General features: G+C 40.7%; 1 non-coding gene across 1 annotated transcript; it reads right to left on the bottom strand.

Moving 5' to 3' along the window:
- Nucleotides 1-7,070: 7,070 nt before the first annotated feature.
- On the bottom strand, nucleotides 7,071-7,176 carry LOC148555648 (small nucleolar RNA R71). The gene has a single exon (XR_015886603.1). It is a non-coding gene; the product is annotated as a small nucleolar RNA R71 (small nucleolar RNA).
- Nucleotides 7,177-10,556: the final 3,380 nt, after the last annotated feature.

Genomic DNA, 10,556 nt, shown 5'->3' with positions numbered 1-10,556 from the left:
ATCAAAGGATCATAAGGTAATCCAAATATGATCAAAAGATCCTAAGATGAACAATGGAATAAAACTGAGACCAAAGATGCTCAAAAAGACTAGTAAGAGGTCCTATTTATAATAAACTAGCTACTAGGGTTTACATGAGTAAGTAATTGATGCATAAATCCACTTCCGGGGCCCACTTGGTGTGTGTTTGGGCTGAGCCTGAGTGTTGCACGTGCAGAGGCCATTTGTGGAGTTGAACGCCAGTTTCTGTGCCAGTTTGGGCGTTCAACTCTGGTTTTGGATCCTTTTCTGGCGCTGGACGCCAGATTTGGGCAGAAGGCTGGCGTTGAACGCCAGTTTACGTCGTCAATTCTTGGCCAAAGTATGGACTATTATATATTGCTGGAAAGCCCTGGATGTCTACTTTCCAACGCAATTGGAAGCGCGCCATTTAGAGTTCTGTAGCTCCAGAAAATCCACTTTGAGTGTAGGGAGGTCAGAATCCAACAGCATCAGCAGTCCTTTTTCAACCTCTGAATCTGATTTCTACTCAAGTTCCTCAATTTCAGCCAGAAAATACTTGAAATCACAGAAAAACACACAAACTCATAGTAAAGTCCAAAAATGTGAATTTAACATAAAAACTAATGAAAACATCCCTAAAAGTAACTAGATCCTACTAAAAACATACTAAAAACAATGTCAAAAAGCGTATAAATTATCCGCTCATCACAACACCAAACTTAAGTTGTTGCTTGTCCCCAAGAAACTGAAAATCAAATAGGATAAAAAGAAGAGAATATACTATAAATTCCAAACTATCAATGAAACATAGCTCCAATCATATGAGCGGGACTTATAGCTTTTTGCCTCTTGAATAGTTTTGGCATCTCACTTTATTCATTGAGGTTCAGAATGATTGGCATCTATAGGAACTCAGAGTTCAGATAGTGTTATTGATTCTCCTAGTTCAGTATGATGATTCTTGAACACAGCTTCCTTATGAGTCTTGGCCGTGGCCCTAAGCACTTTGTTTTCCAGTATTATCACCGGATACATAAATGCCACAGACACATAATTGGGTGAACCTTTTCAGATTGTGACTCAGCTTTGCTAAAGTCCCCAATTAGAGGTGTCCAGGGTTCTTAAGCACACTCTTTTTTTTTTTTTTTGCTTTGGACCTTGACTTTAACCGCTCAGTCTCAAGTTTTCACTTGACACCTACACGCCACAAGCACATGGTTAGGGACAGCTTGGTTTAGCCGCTTAGACCAGGATTTTATTCCTTTAGGCCCTCCTATCCACTGATGCTCAAAGCCTTGGGATCCTTTTTATTTGCCCTTGCCTTTTGGTTTTAAGGGTTATTGGCTTTTTCTGCTTGCTTTTTCTTTTTCTTTTTCTTTTTTCTATATTTTTTTTTCGCCTACTTTTTTTTTCTTTTTTTTTTTCTTTTTTTTTTCTGCAAGCTTTGTTCTTTGCTGCTTTTTCTTGCTTCAAGAATCATTTTTATGATTTTTCAGATTATCAAATAACATGTCTCCTAGTCATTATTCTTTCAAGAGCCAACATATTTAACATTCTTAAACAACAACTTCAAAAGACATATGCACTGTTCAAGCATACATTCAGAAAACAAGAAGCATTATCACCACATCAATATAATTAAACTAAGTTCAAGGATAAATTCAAAACTCATGTACTTCTTGTTCTTTTGAATTAAAACATTTTTTATTTTAAGAGAGGTGATGGATTCATAGGATATTCATAACTTTAAGACAGAGTTACTAACTACTAATGATCATGTAATGAAGACACAAACATAGATAATCACATAACATAGAAAATGAAAAACAGAGAAAGTAAGAACAAGGAATGAGTCCACCTTAGTGATGTCCTTGAGCTCTTCTATGTCTCTTCCTTGCCTTGGCTGCTCCTCCTTCATTGCTTTTAGATCTTCTCTGATTTCATGAAGGATGATGGAGTGCTCTTGATGTTCCACCCTTAGTTGCTTCCAATAATTGTGTGGAAGAAAATGTATCCCCTGAGGTATCTCAGGGATCTCTTGATTTGCAGTCAAATGTTCTACCACTGAGCTATAGACCCTTGATGGAAGCTTTTGTCTTCCCTTTCCTCTTTCTAGAGGTTTCTCTGGCCTTAGGTGCCATCAATGGTTATGGAAAAAACAAAAAATCTATGCTTTTACCACACCAAACTTAGAATGTTGCTCGCCCTCGAGCAAAAGAAGAAAGAATAGAAGAATAAGAAGAAGATATGGAGGAGATGGATGGGAGTGTGTATTCGGCCATATGGGTGGGATTGGGTGGGAGAGATGTTGAGTTTTGAAGGTAGTGGTTGTATGGATGTGAGTGGTAAATGGAAAAAAAAGAAAGGATGATCATGATTGGAAAGAGAGATGATGAGGTAGGTGGGGATCCTGTGGGGTCCACAGATCCTGAGGTGTCAAGGCATTTACATCCCTGCACCAATTTAGGCATGTAAAATGCCCTTGCACACAACTCTGGGCGTTCAGCGCCAGGTTGGTGCCCATTTTGGGCGTTCAATGCCCCTTTGCTGCCATTTCTGGCGTTGAATGCCAGAACCATGCTTGTTCTGGGCGTTCAGCGCCAGAACTATGCTCTGTTCTGGCGTTTGAACGCCAGACAGATGCTCCTCCAGGGTGTGATTTTTCTTCTGCTGTTTTTGATTCCGTTTTCAATTTTTATATTTATTTTGTGACTCCACATGATCATGAACCTAAGAAAACATGAAAAACAATAAAAATAAGAATTAGATAAACATTGGGTTGCCTCCCAACAAGCGCTTCTTTAATGTCAATAGCTTGACAGTGAGCTCTCATGGAGCCTCACAGATGTGCAGAGCTTTGTTGAGACTCTCCAACACCAAACTTAGAGTTTGGATATGGGAGTTCAACACCAAACTTAGAGTTTGGTTGTGGCCTCCCAACACCAAACTTAGAGTTTGCCTGTGGGGGCTCTGATTGACTGTGCTTGGAGAGAAGCTTTTCAAGCTTCCTCTCCATGGTTGCAGAGGGAGATCCTTGAGTTTTAAACACAAGGGAGTCCTCATTCCATTGAAGGAATATTTCACCTCTGTCAACATCAATCACAGCTCTTACTGTGGCCAGGAAAGGTCTTCCTAGGATGATGGATTCATCCTCTTCCTTTCCAGTATCCAGGACTATGAAATCAGCAGGGATGTAAAGGCCTTCAACCTTTACTAACACGTCCTCTACTTGTCCATAAGCCTGTTTTCTTGAGCTGTCTGCCATCTCTAGTGAGATTTTAGCAGCCTGCACCCCATAGATTCCCAGTTTCTCTATTACAGAGAGGGGCATGAGGTTTATCCCTGAACCAAGGTCACACAGAGCTTTAAAGGTCATGGTGCCTATGGTACAAGGGATTATCAACTTTCCAGGATCCTGTCTCTTCTGAGGCAATGTCAGTTGATCCAGATCACTTAGTTCATTGATGAACAATGGAGGTTCAACTTCCCAAGCATCAATGCCAAATAATTTGGCATTCAGCTTCATGATTGCACCAAGAAACTTGGCAGTTTGCTCTTCAGTTACATCCTCATTCTCTTCAGAAGTGGAATACTCATCAGAGCTCATGAAGGGCATAAGGAGGTTCAATGGAATCTCTATGGTCTCTAGATGAGCCTCAGAGTCCTTTGGTTCCCCAGAGGGAAGCTCCTTATTGGTCACTGGACTTCCCAGGAGGTCTTCCTCCTTGGGATTCACGTCCTCTCCTTCCCTTACAGGTTCGGCCATGGCACTTATGTCAATGGCCTTGCACTCTCCTTTTGGGTTCTCTTCTGTATTGCTTGGGAGAGTACTAGGAGGGATTTCAGTGATCCTTTTACTCAGCTGGCCCACTTGTGCTTCCAGATTTCTAATGGAAGACCTTGTTTCATTCATGAAACTTACAGTGGCCTTAGATAGATCAGAGACTAGATTTGCTAAATTAGAAGCATTTTGTTCAGAGCTCACTGTCTGTTGCTGAGTTGATGATGGAAAAGGCTTGCTATTGCTAAACCTGTTTCTTCCACCATTATTAAAGCCTTGTTGGGGCTTTTGATCCTTCCATGAGAAATTTGGATGATTTCTCCATGTTGAGTTATAGGTGTTTCCATAAGGTTCACCTAAGTAATTTACCTCTGCTATTGCAGGGTTCTCAGGATCATAGGCTTCTTCTTCAGAAGATGCCTCTTGAGTACTGTTGGATGCAGCTTGCATTCCATGCAGACTCTGAGAGATCATATTGACTTGCTGAGTCAATATTTTATTCTGAGCCAATATGGCATTCAGAGTATCAACTTCAAGAACTCCCTTCTTCATAGGCGTCCCATTACTCACGGGATTCCTTTCAGAAGTGTACATGAACTGGTTATTAGCAACCATGTCAATGAGTTCTTGAGCTTCTGCAGGCGTTTTCTTTAGGTGAATGGATCCACCTGCAGAAGTGTCCAGTGACATCTTTGATAGCTCAGATAAACCATCATAGAATATATCCAGGATGGTCCATTCTGAAAGCATGTCAGAAGGACACTTTTTGGTCAACTGTTTGTATCTTTCCCAAGCTTCATAGAGGGATTCACCTTCTTTCTATCTGAAGGTTTGAACATCAGCTCTAAGAAAATCCATTTTGAGTTCTGTAGCTCAAGAAAATCCATTTTGAGTGTAGGGAGGTCAGAATCTAACAGCATCAGCAGTCCTTCTTCAACCTCTGAATCTGATTTTTGCTCAAGTCCCTCAATTTCAGCCAGAAAATACCTGAAATCACAGAAAAATACACAAACTCATAGTAAAGTCCAGAAATGTGAATTTAACATAAAAACTAATGAAAACATCCCTAAAAGTAACTAGATCCTACTAAAAACATACTAAAAACAATGTCAAAAAGCGTATAAATTATCCGCTCATCAGCTAGCTAATGCTTAAAAAGACCCTGGGCATGCCACTTGGGTTCGAAGGCGTGGCACGCCAGGCTAGCTAATACTTAAGAAGACCCTCGGCGTGCCACTTGGGTTCGAAGGCGTGGCACGCCAGGGATGCCAACACATGGGGCGTGCAACTTGAAGAGCTGGGCGTGGCGCGCCAAGCCAAATTTAGTGGCTAGGCGTGGCATGCCACTTAATGCCAGCCACACGCTAAGCATGAAGGTCACGTTTATTGAGTTTTCTTTCTTTCCAATTGTAATTTTCTTTTCTATTTTTTGTATTTTTTTAATTCTAGTGCTAGGAGTAGTATAAATAACCCCTGAAAGTACTGAGAAGGGGTTGTTGAGTAGTAGTTTTGTTAAACTATAGTTAGATTTACTTTTCACATCATCTCTTCCGTCTCTTGTACTTTTCTCTCAAGCTATGAGTAGCTAAATTCTCTCTCATTGAGAGATGGAGCTCTTTGTACTTGATGGATTAATAATAGTGAATTTCTTCTTCTTTTCATCTTCTCTTTGATATGCTAGAAGGAATTTCGTTTTAATGCTAGTGTTCAATCATCTTGGGAAAGAGGTTGAATGCAAAATGGGTTTCATGGGAACCTTGGAAAAGGAAACATGAAACCATGCTTGAAATCCCTTCTCACACTTGAGTAGATCTGGGTTTTGGTGATTGGATATGGTGACATATAATCCACCTACTATTTGGGTCTGTGAGGATGTGTGGTATAATCAGGGACCAAGCATATCTCTCTTCATGAGCAATTAGACCAAGGAATTGGCTATTGATCAAGATCTAAGAGATTGAATCACCAAGGGATTGGGGTTCAATCAATCATGATTGCCAAGAGGTCAATGAGTTGCATGATTGAAGATGAGATGAGATGGATTTAATCTAAAGAGAACAACAGCTCCTGATCTCAATGAATTCCCCCTGTTCTTACTTCTTACATTCTTTATAGCTTTCGTTACATTCTGTTATCCCCCATTCCCATTTACAATTAAATCATTTATGTTTCTGCACTTTACATTCTTGCCATTTACCTTTCTACACTTTACTGCTTATCTTTAATTTTGATTCATTTACATTTTTGATCATTTAAATTTCTGCAATCACACTTTATATTGCTCAGCTTGACTAATTCACCCATTGATTAAAATTGCTCAAATCTACCAATCTCTGTGGATACGATCCCACTCCTAATGGGTTTTTACTTGACGAAATTTTTGGTGCGCTTGCCAAAGAACGGATTCATGATTTTATATGGGGAGTGAATTCCGGTCATCAAGTTTTATGGCACCGTTGTCGGGGATTGGTTTGGATTTGACAATGATTAAATTAATGGGTAACTAGATTAAGCACTTTTAATTACCTTGTTAATTCTTTTAATTTCAGTTCCTTAATTGTCTAATCCTTTTATTTTTATCATTTTAGCTATTTATTGTTCATATTTCCATCTTTTTTCTTTTCTCTATTAACTGTTTAATTAATTGCACCAACCAAACTAACCACCAGTCCTAACAAGAGTGATTCTTTCACTTGTCCTCTGCTTGCTGTTTGTTGAATGTATGACAGGTAAAAGAGGAGAAACTTCATCCTCTTTTGATAGTGAACCTGAGAGGACCTTCCTTAGATTAAGGAGGGAAGCAAGAGGCAAAGGAATAGTTGGAGAGGAAGTAGTGGAGGAAGATCTGGGAGTTACTATGGAGGAAGAGGTGCATAACCATGTTGGAGAGGATGCTAGCAATCATGTTGGGGAAGAGAGAAGAGTTCTAGGCTCCTACATCAACACAAATCCAACAAACTATGGAAGTAGCATCCTGAAGCCAATAATTCATACTAACAACTTTGAGTTGAAGCCTCAACTCATCACACTTGTCCAAAATAATTGTTCATATAAAGGGGGTGCCCAAGAGGACCCAAACCAACATCTCACTACATTCTTGAGGATTTGTGACACTGTAAAGTCAAATGGTGTACACTCTGACACCTACTAACTACTTTTGTTCCCCTTTTCTCTCAGAGATAAGGCAGCAAAGTGGTTGGAAGTATTTCCCAAGGAGAGCTTGACCACTTGGGATGATATTGTAAACAAGTTTCTAGCAAGATTCTACCCTCCACAGATAGTTAATAGATTGAGAGCTGAGGTGCAAACCTTCAAACAGCAAGATGGTGAAACCTTTTTTGAGGCCTGGGAGAGGTTTAAAGATTTGACAAGGAAATGCCCACCGGATATGTTCAACGAGTGGGTGCAATTGCACATCTTCTATGAGGGGCTGCTATATGAGTCAAAGCAGGCAGTAGATCATTCTTCAGGGGGCTCACTTAACAAGAAGAAGATCATTGAAGAAGCCATAGATGTCATAGAGACTGTGGCCGAGAATGAGTACTTCTATGCTTCAGATAGAACTCAAAAGAGAGGAGTGATGGAGCTCAATTCTATGCATGCTTTGTTAGCTCAAAACAAAGTGATCACTGCACAACTAGCAGCCTTAACCAAGAAGGTGGAGAAGAATCAAGTCTCAGCTATTCAAGCCCAAGCACCTCCACAAGAAGGAGATACACCAGAAGTTGAATGTGAATGGGAAGAAGCTAACTATGTGAACAATCCATCTAGACCACCATATGATCCCAATGCCAAGACATAGAACTCTGGTTGGAAGAACCTCCCAAATTTTGGGTGGGAAAACCAACAATACCACAGCCAAGACCACAAACTATACCAATCCAACTAATACAACAACCACAACCCCAACCATCAATCAGGCAACAACAGACCCTATCACAACTTGCAAAATACACCTACCACAACTCACAAAATGCATCATACTACTCCAAACAATAACCACACAACAACCACCATCAAGATACATCATCCTCAACCATGCAACCATGTGAAACCAGCGGCAATTTTGCGAAATTGGAAGCTGCCATAGCACAATTGTCAGCACAACTGACAGGAACCGTTTCCACTATTCTGGAGAAACAAATTCAGGCTGAAAGGAAAATTGATGCAAATCAACAGGAGTTTAGATCCATCATAAGAAATCAAGGGGCAGCAATTTCAAAATTAGAAGCACAAGTAGGTAGCTTGTCTAAACAAATACCAATGCCTATACATACATTTCCCAGTGATGCCATGGCCAACCCAAGAGGGGAATACAAGGCCATCACACTAAGAAGTGGAAAAGTTGTAGAAAAAGCATCCCCAAGTCAAAGCAACCAAGAAGAAGAAGTTGCAAAGGAACCTGAAACCAAGAAAGAAGAAGAGACCCCTGCACCATCCTCACCAAAGCAATTCCTAAAGCCTTATGTGCCAAAGGTACCCTATCCACAAAGGCTGAGGAAGGATGGAAAAGACAGCCAGTTCTCTAGATTCCTAGAAATCTTCAAGAAGCTCCAGATTAATATACCTTTTGCTGAGGTATTAGAGCAAATGCCACTCTATGCCAAGTTTTTCAAGGAGCTCATGACAACAAAAAAGAACTGGGGTGAAAAGGAAACCATAGTGGTAACCGAGGAGTGTAGTGCCATCATACAAAAGAAGCTTCCCCAAAAGATGAAAGATCATGGGAGCTTCCAAATTCCCTATATCATAGGGGATATCAACATTGAGAAAGCATTATGAGACCTGAGAGCCAGCATCAACCTCATGTCCTTGGCTTTGATGAAAAGGATGAGGATTGAGGAGGCCAAACCAACAAGAATGGCACTCCAACTGGCTGACAGAACATTCTAGCTTCCTCATGGGGTGGTGGAGGATCTGTTAGTGAAAGTGAGAGAGTTTATTTTTCCAACTGACTTTGTCGTGCTGGATATGGAGGAAGAGGCCAACACTTCAATCATCCTAGGAAGGTCATTCCTAGCTACTACTGGAGCTATTATTGATGTCCAAAAAGGGGAGTTGGTCTTGAGGTTGCATGAAGAGAAGATGGTCTTCAATGTCTTCAAAGTAATGAGTTACCCCAAGGAATCCATAGGAGAATGCATGATGGTAGCCACCATAGAAAAGATAGTTCAAGGAGTGTTGGAGGAAGAACAATGTGAAGACGCTATGGAGCTGGAGCAACAAGCATTAGGTGGAGGATTACCACAAGAAACCATGGATGATTCGATCATATTGAACCACACAAGCAACAAGGAAGTGGAAGCACCAAAACTAGAGTTGAAGACCCTACCTCCAAGCTTTAAGTATGCTTACTTAGGTGACAACAACACATACCCAGTAATCATGAATTCAAGCTTGAGCGAGGGACAAGAAGAGGAGCTTATCCAGGTGCTGAAGCAACACAAGGATGCTATCGGATGGAAACTTGCAGATTTAAAAGAAATTAGTCCTTCAATGTGCATGCACAAAATCCTGCTTGAGGAAGATGCCAAGCCCTCAAGACAGCAACAAAGAAGGCTAAACCCAACAATGAATGAAGTAGTCTAAAATGAGGTGTTGAAATTGTGGCAAGCTGGGGTAGTATACCCAATCTCAGACAGCCCTTGGGTAAGCACAGTACAAGTAGTCCCTAAGAAAGGAGGGGTCACTGTTGTATCAAATAAGAAGAATGAACTGATACCAACAAGAAGAGTGACTGGCTGGTGCATGTGCATAGATTATAGGAAGCTTAATGAAGCTACCAGGAAGGATCACTTTCCCCTGTCCTTCATGGACCAGATGCTAGAAAGACTTGCGGGACATGAATACTATTGCTTCTTGGAAGGTTATTCTGGCTACAACAAAATAGTTGTAGATCCCAAGGAACAAGAAAAAACCTCATTTACATGTCCCTATGGTGTTTCTGCTTATAAGAGAATGCCCTTTGGATTGTGCAATGCACCTGCAACATTCTAAAGGTACATGTTCTCCATATTTTCAGACATGATTGAAAGATTTATTGAAGTGTTTATGGATGACTTCTCTATGTTTGGTGATTCATATTCTAAGTGCTTACACCACTTGGCCTTGGTGCTAAAGAGATGCCAAGAAACCAACCTTGTTTTGAATTAGGAGAAGTGTCACTTTATGGTTACAGAAGGGGTGGTTCTTGGTCATAAGATCTCAAAAAGAGGCATAGAGGTGGACAAGGCAAAGGTGGAGGTGATTGAAAAATTGCCCCCACCGTGCAATGTCCAAGCAATTAGAAGTTTTCTAAGACATGCTGGCTTCTATAGAAGGTTCATTAGAGATTTCTCAAAGGTTGCCAAACCTCTAAGCAACGTGCTTGTCTCTAATGTACCTTTTGTTTTTGATAAGAAAGGCATGCTAGCCTTTGATAAGCTTAAGAACAGACTTTCCTCTGCACCTATCATAGCACCACCCTGCTGGGATCTACCCTTTAAGTTGATGTGTGATGCATCAAACTTTGCTGTTGGTGCTGCTTTAGAACAGAGGAGAGATAAACTGGTGCATGTTATCTAAGGTCATTGTATTTACAGATCATGCATCTCTCAAATATTTGCTTACCAAAGAAGAATCCAAGCCTAGATTAATAAGGTGGATCCTGCTACTCCAAGAGTTTGATATTGAAATTAAAGATAGGAGTGGAACAGAGAACAAGGTGGCGGACCACCTATCAAGGATCCCACAAGAAGAGGATGACACACACCAACTTGCAGTGAATGAGAGC

This window comes from Arachis ipaensis, chromosome B6 (genome assembly GCF_059453495.1).
Source record: "Arachis ipaensis isolate K30076 ecotype BB chromosome B6, ASM5945349v1, whole genome shotgun sequence".
Classification (NCBI taxonomy): domain Eukaryota; kingdom Viridiplantae; phylum Streptophyta; class Magnoliopsida; order Fabales; family Fabaceae; genus Arachis; species Arachis ipaensis.
This window is presented reverse-complemented; position numbering and strand designations above follow the sequence as displayed.